This window comes from Capsicum annuum, chromosome 12, assembly GCF_002878395.1.
Source record: "Capsicum annuum cultivar UCD-10X-F1 chromosome 12, UCD10Xv1.1, whole genome shotgun sequence".
NCBI lineage: Eukaryota > Viridiplantae > Streptophyta > Magnoliopsida > Solanales > Solanaceae > Capsicum > Capsicum annuum.
The window spans coordinates 220,246,365-220,257,108 of NC_061122.1; the positions used below are offsets into that span (position 1 = coordinate 220,246,365).

Here is a 10,744-nt window from a genome sequence, read left to right on the forward strand (position 1 = left end):
TTTGGAGAGTAAAAATTATAGTAGAGATGGGGATAGAAGAAGATGGGTAATGGAGGTGGAGGGGTATGAAGAAGAAGAAGAAATGGAGATGGGGTATGAAGAAGGTGGTTTTATATATATATATATATATATATATATATATATATATATTAAAAAGTGGGGTCATATCAGTTTTTAAATTAAAATACATATTTTTTTTTCTTTTCTTTTTTTTCAAATTCCATGTCAGCTTTAGAGGTGAATAATATACTTTAAAAATGTTAAAAGGATAAATAAACAGAAATTAAATTTAAGTGCTAAAATGAATTTGGAGGACAAGTTCAGAGAAAAAAGATGTCTTTTCTCATTTGAGTATAAAACACATTCTTTTCATCTTTCCAACTATGATTCACATTTTGGTACATTTTGGTGTTACTTTTGAAGGATGATGTGTTGGAATTTCATGCAGCACAGAAATATGATAAGACTTTTTTATTTAAAGAAGACCAACACAAAAGCTATTAGAAGTACTCTTTTATCAAGGATGTTTTTGAGTATGTAAGATAAGCTAGATTGATACTAATTAGAATTTTAACTTGCAAAATATAAATATATAAAATATATTAGAGTCAAATTTTACAAGATAGTTATGTTTAGCTTATTTACATTAACAAAAAAACTAAATCCAATGTTTTAGCCCCCTATAGGAGCAAATTCGACATTCTTTTGTTGTTGGCCTCACGTTCAGCCCTTTTTCTTGATCATCATCTTCCTCGATCTCGATGTAATCACCTTCCTTCTGCTCCTCGGCAGGGATAGGAGGACATTCATGTAAAAACAAAACATTCATATATTTACCATCTGGGAAAACACAAAAAACTCAAAAACACATTTAAACCAAACAAAATCAATCTCAAGTTTCAAGTAACACCATCCAATACTATAGCCATTAAAGTCAAAGTAGCAATCAAAGAAAAGATGGCAATATCATAAAATGACATGGACACTACATGCTATAGGATGAGAAGTGAAGAAAAGAAGTAATGGGAGAAAACTGAACATACTCGAAGAGGTAAATTCTGCTTAGAATTCAAAGTCTGCTTACAATAGTCCACAAATTATGTTAGTTTTCTCAGATAAGGGCAACATCTCCACTCAAACATAGAAGGTCTTCTTGCAGTAGCCCATTACTAAACTCTTTTTTTGGAGTCCCAGGGAAAGCAAGCAGGTCTACTTGCAGTATTTAGCTGCATCCTATGCTTTAAAGCTTTCAGTTTGAAGAACGATTAAGAAGATAGATGCCATGTGTTCTCTGAAAGCCATTCAAAAATAGCAGAAGTGACAACAACAACAACATACCACATATAATTCCATGAGTGGGATTTGGGTGGTGTAGCATGGGGTAGAGAGGCTATATCTGATAGATCCTCGACAAAATTTAAAATATAACTCAAAGGCACTAAATGAGCTAAACTTATAGATATTGAGATCAAACATAAGTTGTCAGACACACTAGGTGAAAGCTTATTTTATTCCCTTCACCCAACCTGACCATGTATGTCTTCCTATGAGATATTTAATGAATTGAGTAGGTTAAAGACATTTAACTAAAACATAAGATGAAATGGGAAACCTTCAGCAATTATATCCAATGCAACCCAAAAACACCATATATGGTAGCTAAATACACCAAACTTTAACACAAATGTGAATTCACAACAATAATAGGAGACTTAGATAGGTGACCCTAAAGTATGCACCATATGACTCATTCTTAACATTGCTTTCCGAAGTTTATATTCAAATTTTACTGAAAGAGGGAACATGTATAACAATAATTTAATTTCATTAACATGTTTGTTGTGGTCAAATCACAATGAATAAGGCCACAGTAATAGAACTTGACAATATATGGTGTTGGCTAATCTTCTCCCCCGCAAGCTAATTTTGAAGGTTGAGTTAGAGCCAAGATTCATTAAGAACACTAACATAATATGATTTATGATATTCTAATAAACCTTGTTGCAGATATCAACTAAAAATACTTATATAGTATGAGTTATGATATACCTTCCGGTGAATAGATCTTTCACATGATTTTTCCTCATCGTGAGAATTAACAGACACTCCATCTACTCCATCTACTCCAGTTGCCTTTCCATTCTTCCACATACCTCGCAAGCTTCTCAGCAATAACTAAGAGCACAAATGAAATTGCCAGAACAAAAGTGTATCACGAATTCATATCAGGCATGTCAAAAAATTACAAAATTTGCTAAACTTGGCTGTCAAAAGAGAAGATACCTCCGAGACATGCAGATCATTGACAAATAGCATTCGGGACATAATTAAGATGGTAAACAAACTCAATAAAAAATCAAAAATGCAATAAATTAAATATAACTTAGCTTTGCATAATTACGCAGCAACGTGATTGAAAATTCAGAATAAGCAACAACAGAATATAAGTTCATCTTATTAGCTCATTGACTAAATAAATCTACCTGCACGCGCTAATAAAATTAGGAATGGAAACTTCTTTCATTGGTCATTTCCTCAACATGAATCACTATCTAGCAACGCACTATCATTAAAAATTTTACTAATCTTTATTCAAGGTTTTCTGAATATTTCAATTGGAAGAAATTTCCAAACTAACAAAAAGTTCTTGTGAATTATGAAATATGAAAATGCTCAAAATTGAACTTCAAAATGGCTTATTGCCTGGTCTACTTAATTTGCTTTTTCTCGAAAAGAGATTTTTACCCAAGTTCACTTCCAATCTGGGTTGGAAGTAATGGTGAATTTATGCAAGAAAATACCAGTTTGGTATATAGACAGACAAAGAAAGAGAATGACATATATCCAAAAGGGAGCAAAAAAGATTTGTGGCTATGTAGGTGCACGTTGAAAAATGTTGCACAAGAAATTTTATAAGAAACCACGTATTCCCTTAACTATAAAATTTTTACTGCATTAGGTTAAGAAATTAATGATCAGAAAGAGATATTTTCTTTCAAGAGAACCCGAAGGGCTCGTAACACTACCAATCTTCTAAAAGATGCAAAGCTTATAAATACACCAGCTGTGGGATGTGCAGCACAGGCAGCTTCAACTCTGTAGAAAGTGTTAAAATTGCTTATGAAAGTGAATTTAGTACGATAATGCAAAGTTTGCAACTACACAAGACCAATATGAAGAAGGTTTATAAAGAAGGCAAATTTCAAGTATATCCACGGTAGTTCATCTTTAGTTGGTTGCGTATAGAATGTTTTAGACCTATAGTACAGTATATTTCTAGATGAATGCATGTGCTAGTACCATATCAAAGTATGGGACTGTCTCATCTAAAAGCCTAAGCTATAGCTTTTGACATGATGGTAAGCGCTTGATTAAAAACTGACAGGATCCAAATTTAAGAAGTCAACAATGAGAGAAATCAAAAAATGAGAATAAAAAGAAGTAAACTGACGCACTTTGAATGTACTGGGATTGCAATTTCCTCATGACCAAAGAAGATTTTCTGGAATCCCTCGGAACCTAGATTTATGATTCCAGCAACATGAGGTGTTTATCTCCCTATAAAAATTCAAAAAATAAATTGTAAACGTCAATTAATGGCACTATCAAAAACACAAAGAAAATCAAAGTTATGTATCTGTTGGACAGGAAGCTAGGGGCGGAGCTACATGTAAGGTAGGGGGTTCATCCGAACCCCCTTCAACGAAAAATTATACTATATATATATATGAGGAAGCTGCTGGTAGTTGCAGAATAAAGTTTGTGTAGTCTTGGAGAAAAGCAATCCTGTAGCCATTCTTGAGTCAGTTTTAAAGACCTGTACAAAGTTAGAGTAGGAAAACAAGTTTCATAAGTGACAATTCCAAGCTCATCTTCTCTTCCCAACCCCCATCCATTGACCACCAACCGCCTCACCAACAACAACATACTCGGTGTAATCCAATATTTGGGGTCTAGGGAAGATAGAGTCTATTCAGACTCTACACTTACCTCGTGGAGGTAGAGAAGCTGTTCCCGAAAGACCCTTGAATCAAGTAGCGCATACATCAACTTACATGGGCAAATATAAAAAAATGGAAGGCTGCCTGTGTTGAAGTAAGACAATAATCTTATCACCTATTCTAGGATACGACTCCACATGTACTACAACTCTTGCACCAAAGATTTGATTTAATGAAGGAAAAAAGGAATGAAAATTCTCATGCATGTAAGCAGAGAATACACATAACAATACAATAATACAAGTTGCCAAGAGGATACCGAAATTCTGTAACTTAAAACAGCATGAGAAAGAGACTACCCAACCACGTTCTCACATGATTTTATTATCATGGATTCATGGTCTCCAAATCAAACAATAAAAAATTGGAAGGTGCAGCCCATGGTCTATGAAACAAGTCTCAATGAAAACTAATAGGTCACGATAATGTGCAAAAATTATCCAAAACGCACACTACAAGCAGACCTCGCGCGCCTAAGGGAAGATTTAGTTAACCGAGCTGCCCTTTCTTGTACTACAAACAATCCATCCAAGTTATAACCAGCCATTATCATCAAGAGTTTCAATCAGTGATAGATTATCAAGGAATTCAGAGTTTTTCCGGCAATTTAAAGTTCTGTGATCCACAAATTTGGTGAGAGACAGTTTCCACAAACAGCGCTACGCCACATTTGTTGCTATTGAATCCATCCCAAAGAGAGAAAGAGACAGTTCCAGAGATTGTCTTCTTTGGAGTAATATCCTTTACAGAACACAGCTTCTCCAGCTTCCTAACAACATAGTCATTTGCAAGCATTTTTCCTTTGTTCTCTCCCATAGTTATATCAGTTACCAAACCACATTTGTACAGAGCAATCATGATGTTGGCGCCATTGTCGTCCACCTTAATCCTCAACGATCCTAATAGAGATACTTGCAAGGACTCTGGTGTTGGTCTCTCGATTGTCGCCTGTTAAGATCTTTTATGCAGCATTACCAACATGTATAGACAGGGATTCAACCATTATTTCACTGAATTCGATAATTTATGACACTAAATGGAGAATAACTAAAGTTTAAGCTAATATTAAATTCTGAACTCATAATTCTAAAAGAATGTTGAGTTCGGTTCAAGAACCGAAAAGGTTGAATCAATCAGAGTTCAAAATCTTGAATCTGTTTCTAAGTCGGCATCTATTCTCGTAAGAGTTGGTACATAAATTTTATACAAATCACAACAAACACAGAAGAGTCTAATGACAGTAGTTAAACTATATTTTACCTATTCAAGAAGTAAAGAATCAGAATAATGTGCTGAGGTCAAAATGTTATGCGGAATAATATGAACCTTTTTCAGATCCAATTGATCAGATCTTGATTGCACATACAAGCTTATCATTTCCAGTACATTGTAACCTGGTGCATGATCACAAGGAATCAATCAATCCCACATTATTTGGAATCTTCTGTATCAATTCTCTGTATCCATTTTTTTAATGGTTTTGATGAGATTGAATAACCAAAAGAAATTGATAACATAAAACATAATTTCCGTTTGAAGATAATAAAGATCTTGGCAACACCAAACTGCTCATTTTAGCTTCTCATTTCCAGTAACCAGTCTACTATAACTTGGTTCAATTGTAAGCGATCATGAGGAATCAAATTAACTAATCCCACACTAACAGAAATCGACTACATGAATTCTCAGTATCCTTTGATCAGAAGGAATAACAAAGACAAAATGGTATAATATAAATCATGATTTGCATTTGAAGAAAATAAGCTCACGAACAAATTGGTAAGTCTGTTTGCCATCCCTCCTTGGACCCCACTTGTGAGATCACACTGGCTACGGAATATGTTATTTTTTGTTGTAAGATCATTCAAAATGATAAAGATCTAGGGAAGATCAAACACCATTTTATTCAAATCTTCTCGGCAATCATTAGTTTTTCTTATTGGTTTCAAACCAGTGTCAGTTACCCACTTCGAAGAAATCTTAGTAACTCAGTTGATTGGTTACATAAATATTGACTTGTTGGTAAAGGTTCAATTTCCTATCCTATAATCCTGTCCCCATTTGCCCTTCCCTTGCCCCCAACTTTTCAGAAAAAAAGAAAAAAAGTTGCCTCTTCAAACCTTGACTAATCTCGATTCGTGATCTTTGCGGAGTATTTTTTTATTTACAGAGTTCGAACCCAAGAACTCTGATTGTAATTTATCATAAATATTTAATCATGCATATGATACAATTAATTTACTGAACAAAATGATCCTTAAAACAAAAAAAACACAGCCCGATGCACTAAGTTCCTGCTATTCGATCTTGTAATCGTAAATTCAATCAAATAGTATAAAATGATCCAAAAAAATTCATTTCAACAACAAACCTGAAAAGAGGGAGCAGCAAATCTTGTAGCAGATTTAATACAATCCAAAACAGCATCAAGTTGATTACCAACACACTGCATTCTTCCTTGAACAACAATTTGCGGCGTAAACATTGTATCAAGATTCAAAGATTCCACATACGCCTTCTGTTTAAGAGTACATAAACTCGATCCAAATGGATCTTTCCGTCCCATATAATCCCAATAATCAACATGATACGCCAACAATATCACCAGCATTTCAATATTAAAATCTCCACGTCCAATTCTTGAAAATAATAGCTATGTTTCTGGTGATGTTGCACAGGATTCTAACAGATAACATAGAACTTTATAGATGCAGACCATCGTAATCAATTTCCATCCACAGATTCTACATATAGAATCAGCTATTTTGGCAATATAAATTAAAATATTTAACTCAATATGGTCAATGTAATCCATTAGTAACTCCCACCTTGTAAAGTAAGGAAAGAAAACCTAGGCGAACACTCAAATGGGCGATACATATAATATATATGTTAATTTGTACATCAAACACTGATTCGAAGTAGCTTACGAGTGAATTCAAAGCATATCAGTTCATACACACACAATCTGTTACAGAGATGAAAATAGAAACTACTACATGATGATTGAACTAACTCCTAATTCATATACTACACCTCTATTTATATGCACACTAGCACTAACCAACCGAATACAAAATATCTGATATGTACAGCTGTCAACTAACCTTCCACTAATTAGTTGTAACAACCTAACTAACAACTCAACTAACTGCTGATGACATGGCACTCAACCTCAAGTTAACTATCTACAATATCTTTATTATACTCTCTAATAATATATACATGCACATACAGAAAGTAGCGTTGCATTTTTTCTTCCAAAAGTATAATTAATTACAGGAGCTCATTTTTAGTGAATAAGTAGCAGGGGAGATGATACAGCCCATGATATACTTTTTCGTTGACAGTTCACAATATATTATATGAATGAAATCCACAGAAAGCATAAATTTCATGATTACTTTATTTAACACACAGATACACACTGTCAATTTGAAGCCCCAAAGAACAACCCATCATAGTAAAAGGAAAAGAAAGACTGGAAGACCGATAACTTCTACAATAAGCTAAAGAGATAAGAAATGGTTTAAGTGGGCAGGAAAGGAGAGACCAGCACTACTCGCTGTAGTATGCTTTTGTTATGCCTAAATGCCCCTTTTTACTTAGACTTAGACGCCCTCGTGTCTTCTATTTTTTTCATATCCACACTTTCACTTCTTTTCTTCAACCACGTTTTGATTTACAGCGATATTGATGCCGTACTTATATTGGATATAATACAAACAAAATTCACCGAAGTCAGCAGTCTTGCACATATGAGGAAACTATAAAACAAAACAGTGGAAAACGATAAGTGTTGATTCTATTGCACAACATGAAGCTGAAAAAATCATACCTGGAGTTTTTCAAAGGCTGATTTAGCCATAGTTTTCTCTATTGACTCAGTAGAAGGCTCTTGGTCAACCTAAACACAAACCAAAGACAATTCTTAAAACAATGATCAAGAAATTAGCAATAGAAGATTTAGCATAACAAGTCTAAAAGGCCAAATAAGAAGGCATACATTTACACTATCCATTAAGACCGCCTTTATGAACTCAATTTGGCTTAAAACACATATCTGCACCAAAGTGTTTTTAAATTTTAAATAATAAGATTAAGGTGAAAAACATGTAACCATCCTTAATGCATGTACATTGCACACATACACGGAAAGGATGGGGAGATAAAGAAACAGTCAGGAGATTAGAAGAAGATTTGGAGAAAAGTTACCTCTTCATCATCCGGTTTGAAGAGTTCACATACATAGCTACTGCATCCAAATACAATAACTATATTAATTTTTCTTTCATGTAATAAAGTTAATCAGTATATCTTCAGAACAGAAGAATTACCATCTCTTTTTAGTCAATTAGAGATAATATGAAAAAATAAATTTCCTTTTCTCTCTCTACCCGAAAAGTGCATAGAAAACAATTGTAATTAGAATTATCAATTACAAGCATCAGAACACCATCAACAATTTATAATGTAGCCTATTACTATAAACATCTCCACAACACTTTCTAATTGTTGAAAGTGAAATATTCTCAAGCCCCCAGATGAAAGAAGAACATTTTCACATAGTTCCTTCAAATCTCTTCGTTAAGCAATTGTATTAGATGACATCTCAACTAACCAAAAAAAAAAAAATGGATATCCATAAGTAAAGGAACAAATACAAACACATCAAAACTCCCTTAACTAAACAATAAGCTTCAGACACAAAACAAACACATGCATAAACTTTGTTGCAAAAAATGAAAGTGAAGAATCACTGACAACCTACCATTTCACAATATTAAACATAGAAGACGTTGGTTCAATTTAAGACGGTAGCAGTCCAGCATATTGTCAAAACTATGTTTGTGGATTCAGATGGACAATAGCGATGCTTGAAGAACTTCAGAGGTGCTTTCTCTTTTCTTTTCATAATAGACCACTGGTTTGACCCGTACTTCATCAAGTGCTATACTACCCTAATTATTTCATAATTTATTATATTATCTCTAATAAATTATTATAATTTATTTATATATTAAAATTAATAATATTTTTTATTATATTATCTCTAATTAATTATTATAAGTCATTCATATATATTAGAATTAATAATATTTAATTAAAAAATAGATATTTATGACGTTTATTTCAGCTGTTTTAACCTGATTTTACTATATCATCTTCAATTAATTATTATAAATCATTTAGATATTGATGTTCCGGTATTTTACAGAACATTTAGCATCATTTTCTTAGGAAAATTGTATGTTTTCAAGCAACCAAAGTGATATTTAATGAAGGTTTTTAATGTTTCAGCGAAAGAAAATAACCACAAAAGAAAAGTGGAAAAAGTAGCAGAAAAAGAGAATTGACGGTCAAAATGATGGACCGTCAAGTTTACGACGGACCGCCATATATACCGTCAAGTTGAACCAGAACAAGCCTCTAGAGGAGTCGAGTGACGGACAATATGACAGACCGTCAGACATGGTATTGACCGTCAGCTCTTATCCAGAAGCTGCCTTCCAAAAGGACTCCGCAATGGTAAAGATGGTGGACCGTCAGTCCATCGACGGACCGCCAGGTGTACCGTCAATTCTTATCCAGAAGCTGTCTTCCAAAAGGACTCCGCGACGGTAAAGATGGCGGACCATCAGTCCATTGACGGACCGCCAAGTGTATCATCAGATATTATCCAGAAACTGTCATTCGGATGAATCAAGTGACGGGAAAGGTGGTGGACCGTCAGATCTTTGATGGTCCGTCATATGGACCGTTAAATGGGACGCGGTTTTTCCGTTTTTAAATTTTAAATTCTTTTTTTTAGCTGGGGCATATAAATACTAACTTTTAGGGTTAAGAACTCATCTTTTACCTTTTACAAGTTTTCTTTTCATCTATTGAACTTCTTGGTATCCAAGTACTTTGGGAAATTTTAGTATCAAATAACTGATCATTGAAGATTCAAGAACTGATTCTTAGGATTCTTTGTAAGTAGACATTCCATTTATTTATGAATAATCCAAGAATGAATTCTTTATCTTCTATGAAGTGTTATGGCTAAATCTCATAACTAGGTTTATGGGATCCTTAATGTGAAATGCACCTATGGGTTGGGAATCAATTTGAGTTTCATAATTGAATAACATTGTATAAACCTTTCTTCAATTTCATGATTTTTCTTGGTTACAAACTTGAAGAGTAAGCCCTAGAACACCACTTGTCTGAGAGGAAAGTGTTTGTGGGGAAAAGAAGGTGTTTGCATGAATTCTAAGGGCCTTAACCTTTAGAGTAATAGCTAATGCCCTAATAGGATTAGCTTACATGAGAACTAGGTTGAAAGAATAAGGCATCCTATGAGTTTGAGAGAATTATAGGATAATCTATCCATTTAGGTTGAGAAACTAATGGATATAGAATAGGATTTAACCTTTCTTGCAATTGAATTTGTTAAGTGGAACTCATAAATAATTCACAACCCAAATGATGCTAGCATTTTGGTGATCATAACCCTGATTTGATTAATCTCATAAAGGTACAAAATACGGAGAAAATCATTAGATGGATTAACTCTGTTACAATTAATTAGGACATAATTCACAAATTAAAAACCCTCATTTTATCTTTTCGTATAATTTGATTGAATTCAACTTGTAGCTATAGTTTCAAATTAGTTTAATCGCCACTCACATTGTTCCCTGCGGATTCGACCCTGACTCCAAAGTTGGGTAAATATATTGACGACAACCGACTTGCAC

At 33.8% G+C, this 10,744-nt stretch overlaps 1 pseudogene; it reads right to left on the reverse strand.

Annotated features, from left to right (window-relative positions):
- Window positions 1-575: 575 nt before the first annotated feature.
- Window positions 576-6,963, reverse strand: LOC107854129 (annotated as a pseudogene).
- Window positions 6,964-10,744: the final 3,781 nt, after the last annotated feature.